The 14596-nt window shown below is 39.2% G+C and overlaps 1 long non-coding RNA gene across 1 annotated transcript; it reads left to right on the top strand.

Moving 5' to 3' along the window:
• The first annotated feature begins 1175 nt into the window (after nt 1-1175).
• LOC112822359 (uncharacterized) lies at nt 1176-9349 on the top strand. Its single transcript, XR_003207684.2, has 4 exons — nt 1176-1299; nt 3201-3237; nt 7439-7671; nt 9230-9349. It is a non-coding gene; the product is annotated as an uncharacterized lncRNA (long non-coding RNA).
• The last annotated feature ends 5247 nt before the right edge of the window (nt 9350-14596 follow it).

The following is a 14596-nucleotide window of genomic DNA, read 5'->3' as shown; positions in this document are numbered from 1 at the left end:
TATATATATATATATATATATATATATATATATATATATATACCCTCTTTGACATCTTCTAAGTGCCGTTTGCCTCTTTCCCTTCTACCTTATAGGAAGCTCACCTTACCCTCCCTGAGTGCTGGGTCTTTGTAGAACTGGCTGGTTGATCCACCATGTTGCTGCCTTGGCTCCTCCTTGACTGTTTCAGATGATGTCAACCCCTTGAGTCTCAGCCATGCCCTCCACCACCAAACCTGGCCTAGGGAGTTGCTTGGACATTTAGCTCCTGACATTTATCCTCAACCATGTGGCAGAGCTATTACAGGTCTTCTGGTTCTCAGCAGCATTTTTCACATGCCCCCTGAGGAAGCAGAGACATGTCTAGATGCCCTCACGTCACAAGAGAGCCTGTGTTGATGCAAGAGATCTATCTTATGCCCTTTTTTTTTTTAAGATTTATTTATTTATTTTGGAGAGAGAGAATGCAGCGGGGAGGGGCAGAGGGAGAGAGAATCTAAAGCAGACTCCCCACCGAGCACAGAATCTGAAGCGGGGCTTGATCACATGACCCGGAGATCATGACCTGAGCCAAAATCAAGAGTTGGAGGGTTAACCAACTTAGCCACCCAGGTGCCCCTCTTGCGCCCTTTTGTGTGAAATCTCCTCTGCATCAGAATCTCCTAGAAGACTTACCAAAACCCAAATGTCTGAAAAAAAAATCACAAATGTCTGCCTCCCCCCACCCCCCTGCTCTCTCTCTCCCTCTACTTCTCCCTCTCCCTTTGTCCTCATTAGGTAGGTTTAACAGATTTCCAGATGATGCCAATGCTGCTGATCCCAACACCCTTTAATTTTTTTCATTTTTATTTTTTAAAGATTTTATTTACTTATTTGAGAGACAGCTAGAGAGGGAACACAAGCAGGGGGAGTGGGAGAGGGAGAAGCAGGCTTCCGGCTGAGTAGGGAGCCCAGCGTGCAAGAAGCCCAATTCGGGGCTCGATCCCAGGACCCTGGGATCATGACCTGAGCCAAAGGCAGACACTTAATGACTGAGCCTCCCAGGCGTCCCCCAACACCCTTTATGAACTGTTCACCTAAACCCGTACTTCCCTGAACTGTTCACAAGAAGGTCCGCCCTCATCTGTGGTTTCGCCATCGGTAGTTTCAGTTACTGTCATCACTCTCCGAAAACAGGTGATTCTCCTGACGAATCAGCAGGTCAGTCGCAGCCTAACGCTCCGTCACACCGCCTGCGCCACTCACCTCTCTTCATCTCACGGGGGCATTTGATCATCTCACATCATCACAAGAAGAATGGTGAGTAAAGCACAATAAGATATTTGGAGAGAGAGATCGTGTTCACATAGCTTTTATTACAGCATATTGTTATAACTTTTATTATTAGTTATGGTTGTTCATGTCTTACTGTGCCTAATTTATAAATTAAACTTTATCATGGGCATGCATGTGGAGGGAAAAATACAGTATATGTGGTGTTCGGTACTATCCGCAATTGCAGGCATCCACTGGGGTTCTTGGAAAGTACCCTCGTGGATAAGGGAGGGACTACTCTACCCGCAAGAAACAATACAGTTTATACTTCACATGGGATAAATTTAAGGGATAAGCCTTTCTTATGGAGAATGCCTAGGGTGTGTGTTTTGTTTTGTTTTGTTTTGTTTTTTTAGAGAAAGAATGAGAGAGAATGTGGGAGAGGGCACAAGGTAGGGGGAGGGGCAGAAGGAGAGGAAGAGACAGACTCTTAAGCAGGCTCCACGCTTAGCGTGTTGCTGGACGCTGTGATCCTGGATCTCATGACACTGAGATCATGACCTGAGCCGAAACAAGAGTCGGGCGCTCAACAGACTGAGCCACCCAGGCGCCTCATGCTCTGGGTGGATTTTTTTTTTTTAAGATTTTATTTATTTATTTGACAGAGAGAGACACAGCGAGAGAGGGAACACAAGCAGGGGGAGTGGGAGAGGGAGAAGCAGGCTTCCCGCTGAGCAGGGAGCCCGATGCAGGGCTCCATCCCAGGACCCTGGGATTGTGACCTAAACCGAAGGCAGACGGTTAACGACTGAGCCACCCAGGCGCTCTGTATTAGTTATTGACCATAGTTCCATCTACTACCTTAATTTCCCTTTGCTGTGTAAAATAACACATTCACAGGTTCTAGGGATTAGGTTATAGACTTCTTTGGTAGCTGTTATTCTGCCTGTCACCACCTGTCTCTCCCAGATTTGGGGGGTGGTTTGCCCTACAACCTGAGTCCTCTAATGGGTCTAAGAACAATTGCTAATTTTCTGTTTGTTCAATTTTCTCTTCTTCAAGCACAGTAGTAAACTCTTCTAAGTTGGGGTTAACACTAGAAGCTCTTCTAAGCTCTTTACATATTGGGGTTAACACTGGAAGTAGTGAGGACTTTTCCATATGAGGTCTAAGTTTTTAAATACCAGTAACTGATTCTCTTTCATCCTTTGTCTTCAGCATTAGATACACAGGTTTTAAGAGAGGATGTGGAATGAAGTTAATCTCTCCGTTGTAACCACTTTGCTTTAAATTTGAAGAATTTAGAGCAAAAGACAATACAAAAATTTACATGTCCTAGAAAGTGTTCATATAGTTTTTTGAAGAGGACAGTTGTAGCATACACTGAGAAGACTATGACTGAATTATAATCTGAAAGCCATGCCTTGTATTATGTTTTATATACTCTGCATTTCAAAATGTATATTCTATTGCAATTAATTAGGTTAGTCTGGAAAATTTTTTTAAAAACCTAGAGATCATCATTCTAGGGAAATTAAAAAATGTGTATATATCACTTACATTACTTTCTTACCATAGACAAAGAGTATGTTTAAATATAACTCTAAAAGCCAAGGGTTTAATATGAATCTGTTAGGAACAGGAAAAAAAGTTTAAAAATTACCCACATACTGTGATTTCCTAGACATTGTTGTTGAAATGTACGTGATAGAAAAGACAATTACAAAATGACATACCAAGGATGCTAGGAGACATAACATGGTTTTATTGCAATACAAAAGGCATTATTGCATTATTATATATGCATTATTACCAGGATCCATAATTTGATGATAATTATGTTAACTCGTTCTCGAATCTTTTAGACAAATGTTGATGTACTTTTTTTCATTTCCCTCTGGCAAAACATCTCAGAATAAAGTCTCCCCTTTCTTGTCTTTTTACAGTGTAACCACATAGCCAGCTGGGGACTTAGGAAATATGGTAAGTTGTGAGGCATCCAGTTCCTTACTAGAGTGTATTTCTCATCCCATTACATCAGAGGGTACAAACTGGCAGCCTCAGATAAAGTTGGGTCTGCAGACGCATTTCCTTTGGGCCATATCTGTTTTTAAAAGTTAAATTAGTTTCCAACATTTAAAAATCAGAAGATTCAAGTTTTTAAATTTTGGAATTCCAGTTTTTGTATTAGAAACACATTTCCATCAGTCAACAGAAGACTGATCTGAGGAGAAATTCTTTTCTTGGGAAGGGGCCCAGAGAGTCACAGGATGACATGCTTCTTCAGTTGGCAGAATTCCTACCACTGTGTATTAAATTTTACCCCATTTATGCATTAGTGTCCCCTGTAGGCATTTGAGTTTGCACTGCCTGACATGCCTCTGCCATTTCAGTCCTGGGTTCAGATCACTAACATCACCATCTCTTTGTAATGGACGTGAGGATGGAATTACATGGGAGGGACTCTCCATAGAAATTCCAATGTACATAAACAGCTGAATCTGTTAATCAGTGTTTGTAATGATTGGTATGCTGTAAAATTTGTAAACCACAGTTGAAAGGAAGTCTTGTAGCCAGATAATGTCTGACTCATTTTTTGTAGTATGACTAATTATACTATAAAAAGTATTTTTAAAATCCAGTTAGGAGTCTTTGGGCTCATGAAACATAAAACCCACACAAACCCAAATGGATTTAAAACTAAAAGTCAGGAGTGAGGGTTGGAATCTAGGAGAACATTTAAGAAACCAGTAGTGAGAGCAGCAGAATTAAAGGGCAGGCCGGGTGCTGATCACTCTGGGTTTGCATTCTCTTTCTTTCTCTTTCTCTCTATAAGTGTTTCTGCTGCTTTGTGCATTTCTTGCAATGCCTATTTTCACTCGCCTTTCTTTCAATTACTTTCTCCTTCAGATTTTAACCTTCACATTGCCACACTGGGGCCACCCCAGCCCATGACCTTTATTGGTCACTATTGGTTGGTTCTCTGAGAAAAGCTCTGATTGGTCTAGCTCACCGTTTGAAACCAGCCACAGAAATCAGAAAACCACATGCAGCTTCTTGATTGGTAGCTTTTGGCTAGGAGCATGTCTTGTCCAATCAGTCATACCTAGTGATGTGTTAGCATTATTATAAACATCATCACTGTCATCTCTTACCATCACAGTCAGTATCACTGCTGACATTTAAAGGATACTTACTGTGTGCCAGACAATCTCCTAAACACTCTAGACACGATTCATTTAATCCCAATAACAACTTGGGAGGCAGATACTATTTTGACTGTATTTTGTGGACGAGGCCAGTGAGCATGGTTGTGCATGCTCAGCAGGAACTTGAAGGCAAGGGCAGTTTCCCTTCCAACTAGCTGAGGGTGGGACAAGCAATAATAGACATGTCTAGAACAAATTATTTTCCCTTTGGGCTTGCAAAATAGGAGGTTCACAGAGAATTACAGGGTAATCCCTTCATTGAGAAATTACTAAAACTGGTTTGCAATTTGCTTTGTTTGCACAGTTGTGCATCTCTCTAAATGTTTTACAGGCTGGTACAGTCAGCATTTGGGACAGGACGAATCCAGAGCCAGATTTTAAAGTATATAGAGTTTTTTGCTCCCATCGCCCTTTCCATGCTCCCAGGTTCCATGGAACTCCTTTCTTTCTAGCCTCTTCCCCTGTCCTCAGTCTCTCCTGTTGCCAGCTCCCTGAAGGTGGGTGGACCCATTAGTTTCCTCCTCTAAAGACTTAATCTCACCCTCAGATTTATACCACATGGTGAACATGGGACTTGACACGGTTGGGCAGTGGCCAGACTGGGGGCATGCTTGAGTTTGCTGCTCAATCTGAAACACCTGGAGAGTCACTGAATTTGTGCAGACTTGGTGTCTAAAGACCAGTGGTGAATTCCAGGAATAAATGTGGGACCTCAGTTAAGGACCGGCAATCAACATAAAGTCAAAGGGTAGCATGATGGGTGATGCAAACACATCTAGGTGCTCCAAGAGGGAAGGACTATGCAGTGGGAGGTAAGTTAGAGGCCAGAGGGAGCCTTGGGGTGAGTGAACATAGCGAGATAGACCTTGCCAAGAGAATGGTGTGCCAACTATCATATAACCACATTCCCTTGGGTATGTTATAAATTCATTTGTTTATACCACAGACAGACTTCTTGAACATAGCTACATGCTCATTGGACTACTGAAGACCACATGCCCCAGATTTCCTGTCACTGGGTGGTCTCAATAGGCCTCTGCTCCTTCCTTCCTAAAACAAGTATTTATTGAGTCCTTCCCACATACCAGACACTTTTCAGGTGCTGGGGATCTAGTAGTGAATAGAACAGTAGTACTCCTTACCCCCAAGAAATTCACATAACAGAGGAGAAGACAGGCAATAAACAAAAAGTCTCCCTGGGATTTCTATTGGCAACATTTACGTGACATACATGAAATCAGGCCTGACCAAAGGTTCCCCATTAAAACAAAAGTCACCTTGCAGCTTCTCTGTAAGCCTAGTGGGTAAGCATCAAGCTAGCTCACAACTCCCTCCTAAATACCTGCTTCCCTATGTTTCTTTGTGGATGAATTATGTTTCCTGGCCAACTTCCAAATTTTTTTTACACTCTTAGTATCGAAATACTCTTTTCTTCTTATCCCAACCAGCCTTCAGAAATAATCTGATGTCAGTCATGTGTACCTTAATATGAATTTAAATCATCATACCATCTTTCCTAGGCACACGGTCATTTTATTCTTAGTTTGGAGAAGTTGAATGAGAATGGCTTTCCCCTACTACAGAAATTTGGAAAGTCGGGATAGAGATGAAGTGACTACCAGGGAAAAAGCCTGTCAAAATACACATCCCCTTTATTACATGTGAGGCTGGCCTTCATTCAGTGTTTCCTCTGTTTTTTTTTTTTTTAAAGATTTATTTATTTATTTGAGAGAGTGAGAATGAGAGAGAGAGAGTACATGAGAGGGGGGAGGGTCAGAGGGAGAAGCAGGCTCCTTGCTGAGCAGGGAGCCTGATGTGGGACTTGATCCCGGGACTCCGGGATCATGACCTGAGCCGAAGGCAGTCGCTTAACCAACTGAGCCACCCAGGCGCCCTTCCTCTGGTTTTAATTAGAAGCAAAAGTACCTCACACCTTCTAAAAATGCTCAAGGGTAATGCAGAACTAAGTGTCTTTTCCTAATATTCCCAAGCTTAAACTGCCCAATTACAGATGCTTGCCAGCTTTCTTTGTTAGCACAGTGTCAGCTTCCAATAAAGTAGGCTCATGTGGCACTGTAGCAGGCTTCTTAGGGATGAGACGTGCAGCTGGAAGTCCCCGACCAGTCTCACTTAGGGGACCTTGACTAGATAGGCAGAGGGTCCAAAATAAATGTAAGTAGCTGAAAAGAGCAGTGTCTGCTATTGCCTCATGTGGAAGTTAAGGCAGAGTGCACCTATTTATTTCTGACAATTTAAGACCTCATTAACTAGGTACTGCTTAGGGCAGTTTAATTGTGTCAAAAGAGAAAGCACCTATCAATGCATTTATTAGGTGTATCCTATTATTAGAACCTTTATATTTCATACTTTATATAGGGTGGAGACAAGACCTTGCTTTATAAATGATCAGGAAGGTGTTTCTTTTGTGTTTAAGTCAGACTAGAAAGTGTCCAACTATGTACTAATGGCAACCCAGTCTCTAAAAATAAACTCTGTGTCTGTTACTTAAAATGCTGGCTTCATTGAGAATCTATTTTACATGGTTTTTCCATGCCCAGAAAAAAAAGAGGTGTGGTTCTTACTGCAAACACTTTTTGAAAATCTATTTGATGATTTTGTAGGACCCATAAAACGTCTAAGGATTACTCATATTGCTGGCTTCAGAGTAACTGAAATGATCGTAGTGATCGTTTTTTAACTCCCTACAGATGTTGGAAAATTACAGGTCCAGTGCTTCATAAAAATATCACTCTACCTTTGCCCTACTCCTTTATTTTAATGAATGGAATTCTTTAAACAACTGGAATTATGCGTGTTAGGTTTCTCTAGGCAATAATTAAGATTAATTGTGCAGAGCTCCAGAAAATTGAAACTGAGTTGCTATATTTTGTGAACTTCTATCAAAATGAAAGAAGTTTTTTTTTTTCCTTTTTCTGCTTTTATTGTCCCCCTTTTCTCCTTCTGTTTTATCAAAGGATGGATAATGATGCTTATGTTGAGGGGTTGGGGAGAAGAGGACAATTTTTTTCCTGTTAGAACATTTTCTTATGAAATCAGATTCTGTGAAGCAAGAAGTAATTCAAGAAGAAACGAGACAGCCCACCTTCCTGAGGTTTCCTTCCCACATTTTACACATGGGCAACTGATGCCCAGAAAGATGAAGTCATTGACGAAGGTGACAAGTCAATTGGGAAAAGAACAAGGACTAGTAAGTATGTTCTCCAGACTTCTGGTGCAGTGCTCTTGCCACTTGGAAAGAACAATGGCGGGACAGAGACTTTTATGAACATAACAGCAAATGAGCAAATTTCTTCAGATCTTTACATGATGCATTGTTTAGAGCAAAGCCTTTGGAAAACTTACATACAGGAGGAAGAACTGAGTCCACCAGCTGAAAAAGAAAGAGAGAGAGAGAGAGATTTCACTTGTAATATTTTGCTGATTGTATATGGAAAATTCTGGAGTGGTTAGAATGGACAGCAAGCACTTATCAGCAGTTGAGAAATTAAGCTGGCCCTCCATACATTTCCCTACTAGTGAGTGAAATCTGCACCAAAACAAGCATGTGCACTGGGTATTTCCAGACCCAGAAAGCAAAAGTTTCTCTCTTCAAGCCATTTAACTATCAAAGTTCCTCCTTGAAACTAACCAAAACTGACTCTGGATAAGTTAAATCCAAAAGGAATTTCTCAAAAAGCTTGTTGGGTACTCAGAGAATTTGCAGCAAATTTGGAATATTAGGCTCAGAAAACAAGCAGGAACCAAGAAAGACTGAACACCAGGAACACAGCTAAAGTTACTCCTCAGGAAACATTGGGTTGGCCATTATGGCCACAGCTGCAGGATGTCAGATATTGCCCCCCCTCCCACCCCCAGTCTTGGACATTTTCTGCCATTGGCACCATTGCCAGTGCTGACCCTGGAACTGTTGTCTCTGCTATTTGTACCAGGACAAAATCTCCTTTGTCCCTGCATCTTTGCATCACTCACTCCAGAGTGGATTTACTGGTTGAGAGTGTCTGACTGGCAATGTTAATATTATATGCTTTTATCATAGCTGCTGCAAAAGCAAACACCTGCCATTTCCTCCTTTTCTGGATATCGAGAGTAATAGGTAATTCCTTACCCCATTCCTTGCCCAGGAAGGGCGGGGGTACACATAATAGGCAGCCAACATCACCAATAATGCCAGCTTAATAGATATCCAAGGCAAATTGTGTTAATATTATGCAGTTAGGATGGGAAAAGATGGCCAGTATTCAACAATATCTACATAATAAACGCTTAAAATTGTAAAGAAGAGAAGGAGCTGCATAACCCAATCAATGTATAACAAAGAGTTGCCCCCCCCCCCTCCAAAATCTAATTCAAGGCTTCCACTACCTGGTTGCATCACCTTAAATAGGATTTGTTCTGGTAAAGCAAGGTGGATACAAGAGCACTGGGTAAGCCAGGGCTGTATTTGTTTGTGCATCATTAATACCATCACTGTTATATTTTTAGTGATGTCATTTGCATCATCTGGCAGGCTTTGATTTCTAATGCCTAACTTGTTACTTCCTCTAACCTGAAACTTTTTTTTTTAACCCAAGAAACTCTGAAGATGAAGAAAAACAAAAAGATTTTGAAAAGGTTTAAATATCCAGAAGTCAATTTCAGAGTAATTAATTATATAGAACGAAGTGCCTGGCAATGACATAATATTGAAGGGGGTCTTTTATCTTTCTCTGATCTTATATCTATTCTTCTTTCATTGTTTCCTATAGGAATCTTGTGACTCTAATGAAAACACAAGACCAGGAATCATGTGGTTCTATACTTTTATGGAAAGTATATGATTTGGAAGACTGGACTCTAATTTCATCTCTGCCCTAAATCCTAAAATTGTAAGTAGAGTTTGCTTTAAAGGACAACTTAACTGTGGGCTAAAGTGAGAAAAATGAAGCCAGCCTTTTAGTGTTAATCCTTGCCACTCAATTCTTTAGTTAGGTAACCAAACTTGAAGTTACAGAGGGGTCCTTCTTTATTAGGAAGCAAGGGGAATAATTTTCACATATGGAGCTGGCTTCTGGACAATGATGAATTTTATAAATAATCTTTGGACTGTGTTAATTTTCTGAGAAAAACTCTCATCCTTATCATCAAAGCATATTTCGCTATGATCCTACTTTTCCCAAATGTGAAATTTACAAATTGTAGCAATCAGTCAATGCACACCAGCTCTTATGATGTGCCCAAGATCATGTGTTAGTGCCTTAATAATCATATTCATAATACTGCATATAGAAATCAGCTTCATAGAAGAAAATCCTGGTATATGGTGGCATAAATTAGAAAATGCAGCAGAGAATGATTTCTAGACATATTAACATTAAAACATTTGAAAAGATTAATCATCAACTTGAAATATGAACATTCTACAGAACACCTTGTGTCACCTTTTGTACCTTCTCAGGCTAAGTGTTCTTAATGGAAGACAATAAGAAGTGTGAATGGTCAGCAATATTTATGCTAATTTTTGAGGTAAAGAAGCTAAAGAGCTTCGAGTAATTTTTGAGCAAAAATGACCATGCATTCTCAATCATTAGTCATAGGGGAAAGGGAATAAGAACAGTTGGAGAATTATTTAAATAGCACTTTATATTCAATCATTTTAATTAAAAAACATTAAATATGTAAAACCAAAGAAGTACAGTATTTAGCAATTTAAGCTCTAGATAACTGAAATTTGCCTTTGGTATTTCATATACCTGTCAAATTGTGGATAAAAGCTGTAGTTTCTTTTTCTATTTTTTACTATTCATCTTTGGCATTTAGAGTAGATTAGCTAATTATTGGGTGTGGAGGTCTGTGGTTTGAGCTTTTCTCCTGAGAAATCAATATTTACTTAACTTTTTTAAAGACCAAATTGTTGTCTGTTTTTTCATGGTGGTCCTGATACTTTCCAGTTGTAAAGTAAAATCAGCTGAGATTTAAGAAATTCACAGAGAACAGAGAATTTTGTTTCTTTTAGAATTGAAACTCAGGCTGGTCACAGCCTCTAATCATCTTTTTTCCCCTAAACATAGGGTCATTTTTATTTTAGAGAGTGATCCCTGTTGAATCTATGAGTCATTCTAAGACAAGTTTTAATGTGAGCTTTTATTTCCTCCTAATAAAACTCAAAGGGGTGTCCTTTATTCTCCAATCTCCACTACCCACACAATATTATATATTCTAAACCAAGATTAAGAAGGTGAATGAATTCAGTCCTGACAAAAATGAATCCTTTCGTCTTTGCAAAATCAAGCCAATTCATCCTGAGCCAAGATGAAGAATATATTATTGTTCTTATATATTAAGCCAGCTTTTTTCAATTATTTTAAAAATACCACTTTAATTAGAAAAGCATAAAATTCAACTTTAAAATATTTTGTTTTAAAAAGCTGGAAGAGAACATAAAGACAGATTATCATCCTTCATTTTTCAGAGGAAAGTGATAATAATCATTTACTGAACCATTATCCATACAAAATAAAGCCCTGGAAAAAAGGTTAGAATTTAGACAATCTTGGCATCTTTAGAAAAATAGGAAAGCCACATTAAAACAAAAAAAACAAAACAAAACAAACAAAAAAAGAAAAGTTTTTTAAAAACTAAAAACAGACCAGATGTTGACTGCTGGATGTCAAGAGCAACAGGAGAAAACAACACATGTGGATTCAATGTTCTTTTTGCAGACAGAATCTCAGAAAAAACATATTTTTTGAGAGATCTGACCAATTATGTTTGACTGTAAACCACTGTCTAACACACCCTACCACATTCCTATGTCTGGAAAAATAGAAGGGATAGAGATGAATAGGCCTAAGGGATAGGCCCAGACTTCAAGGAGAAGAGTCAGAAAATTACCAGTAATTGAAATAAGTAAAAACTCACACTGTATGGGTATAACTCACCATTAGCATCATACCACATTTTCATCTGCCTGTAGGAAAACTGGCTAGATATTTCATGACATACGTATCAATTATTGGTATAGAAATGAGAAAAATAAGTCTTGAATTTAAATAATTGGTAGAGAATCACCCAGCTGGAAGGTTAAAAATGGGTTTGATATTGACTCTATTTTTAGTCTTCACAAACCTCTTCCCTTTTATATGATCCCTACCTTATTTAGGGTTATTTTCAACCAATCAGGTTCTAAAACCTGTCTAGGAGATATAAGAAAGAAAAGCCCAGAATGGATTCCTGAACTTGAGATTCTTCATTAGGTTTTTTATTTGCTGCTTCATTTGTGTATGATACTGAAATTAAATTCTCTGGGCCTTTTTCCCCAACAAGTATTCCAATAACTGGTAGTTAGCTGATGGGGTCATGATGTAATCTAATAAAAAGGAGTGGAAACACAGAGTCCCTTCTTAGGAGGACTTCACAGTCTAACACAGGAAGGACAGAAAGGTAATTAACCAAGACGATGTAGGGTAAGCAGCTGCTGAGAGACAGGACTGCACAGGAAACGCTGAAAACACAAATATGTGCACTTAATCCAGCAGTGTAGGGTGGGGTGGGGGACACAAGTCTTCCCCTAACAGGCATCTAAGAAAGAGCATGCAGGCCTGAGAAGTCCTGAGAAATCCCAGAACCTGTAAATTGTTGCATGAAGAGAGGAGATTTGTTTTGTTCACTGATCTATCTCCAGTGCCTAGGAAAGTATGGAGCACAAAGTAGGTTCAAGGCCACGAATGATTGAATAAATAAATGCAGTAATTTATTAATGGCCATTTTTGGCTGTTGAATGAGAGACTATTTTAAAGGGGCAGAAATGGAAGGAAGCAGGGAGACAAAGAGAAGTCTCTTGCCTTAGTCCAGGTACAGGATGATGGAGGACTAGGGGAGGGCAGTGACAGCAGAGATGGAGGAGTGAAAGTGTATTTTGGAAGTAGAGTCAAAGGGACTTGGTCTTTAGGAGAATGAAAGGGATTGAGGAGGACTACTGTGTGGCTGAAGGCATTTGGCTGTGCTCCCTTCAAATCTAACAGTGGGAAGGGGGTGAAGATAAATCCAAACAAACAGGAGTTAGGGAGCATTAGTAGTTAAGTGATTGGGGTGTTTAACTGATACAGTGTTTCTTCTAACCTTACTCTAATTTTGTATCATAAGGAAAATGTAAGTTAATATTTTGCTTAACCATTTTAGCAGTTATGTGTCTTATTTTTAAAGGCCATAATTGTATTTCTCAGTGTTAGGCTTATGGATGATTTTTACTTTCTTCTTTACATGTTTTGATTGTCTGAATATTTCACAATGATCATATAATTACAGGGTGGTCATATTTTATGCAATGGATACATCTCTGAAACTTTGTATAATAATACTTGCAAAATGCAAGACTCATTCCCTCAAAGCAGAGCTGTTATTTCTATATAACACAGTGCCACCATTAGCACAAACACAATTTACAATTCACTACCTTTTTCAAAATATTATTAGGGGGTGCAGAGATTAATATCACTTTTAAATTGATGAATCAATACAGACTTTGAAATAATTTTACAGTAATGAAAATTCATACAAGTCAAATGCACATAAAAGGTATGTACTTACTCAGGAAAAAATCTATTTGCTTTTTGAGCAATTGTATGTTCAAATAGAAAATACCATTTATCTATGGTTTAGGATTTTTAATTGCATGGTTTACACTCTGTTCAGACAAGGATACCTTAATCAGGAACCATGGCCACCTACTGATATTGAAATGTAAGAGAATTACCTCAGGGAATGCCTGGGTGGCTAAGTTGGTTGGGTGTCTGCCTTCAACTCAGGTCATGATCCCAGCGTTCTGGGATTGAGCCCCGCATCGGGCTCCCTGCTCAGCGGGGAACTTGTTCTCACTCTCCCTCTGCCTGCCTGTCTGCCTACTTGTGATCTGTCTCTCTCTGTCAAATAAATGGATAAAATCTTAAAAAAAAAAAAAAGAGAGAATTACCTCAGAAAAAAAATAAAGCCCAGAATCTGCTTGGCAAATCAAAACTCAAATGGATAGAAAATGTTACAGATATTTATCTAAATTTCTAGCTAGTAAGTAACGTATGAATTGTTTTCACAATTTTGTGTAACTTTCTTTAAACAGAAATAGAATTTAAATGTATATTGACTTTTACTTATCTCTGTAGTTTCCATCTCATCCAGTCTCTGAGAAGCCAAAGAAACTCATTGAGTCTCTAATTAAAAGATGCCTGGGTAAACTCTGTGGCCATTTGCAAACCCACTGTATCTTCTGTCTCCAAGAAAAGAACCCTGAGGGATCTTCTTTTTATCCATCTGAGATTATCCATCTGTTTGTGTGTGTGTGTATGGGGCAGGGTTGGGAGAGGGATGTGAAGAGAGGATGTTTTAGCATTTTCACCAAGCTGCAATGGACATAACTGAAGGAATCAAAAAGTAGCAAGAGAAATTGATATCTAGAGGTCAGACCCCTTATGGATGACCACCACCCTACCCTGACACACCACACATCACACACATACACACACACAACAAACTGGTTTCCATCTCTGTTTCTTCCTTTATTAGGACATAGGTGTATTCTTTCTCATTTTAGTTCACAATCATCAAAATCTTCTTTGACTCTTTCCATGAGCAAGAAGTCTCTCTAGAACCTCTCTAATAAACTAAGAGCACTTACTTGCTTTTGTCTTCCAATAGAATGTTACTGATTTGGGGAGCATCTTGAGACAATACACACTCTACCTAGTAAAGTAGCCTGTGATTGGTTTCACAACAGAAACACATGACTTGCAGCCTTCTATGAAGAGCCACCCCCTCTACCCCTTCATGAAATGTGGGAAATGGAAGTCAGCAGAGGCCTTCAGACACCTTTTTGTAAAACAGTTTATGGAATGTAGCATAAGTACACATAAACCTAGACAGACATACAAATATATACTTGTTTATCCAGGTTGAAACCCTGAACCTTCTGAAGTCAGCCATTCATGAGAAGGTATTTCATTATTCATAGACTGGTTACAAAATATGTACTTATTTTCCAGGAAATGTAAGTAGAAAAAGACATGCCCCCAGTGTTAAATAGAACACTATCTGTGCTGAAGACATCTGTGCCTCCAAAAATATGACTTCTGGTTAGGTGCCAA

Source organism: Callorhinus ursinus, unplaced genomic scaffold, assembly GCF_003265705.2.
Source record: "Callorhinus ursinus isolate GAN/ISIS: 27379988/994484 unplaced genomic scaffold, GSC_fseal_2.0 scaffold1, whole genome shotgun sequence".
Classification (NCBI taxonomy): domain Eukaryota; kingdom Metazoa; phylum Chordata; class Mammalia; order Carnivora; family Otariidae; genus Callorhinus; species Callorhinus ursinus.
The sequence above is the reverse complement of the archived record's forward strand: the minus strand, read 5'-3'. Positions and strand labels throughout refer to the sequence as shown.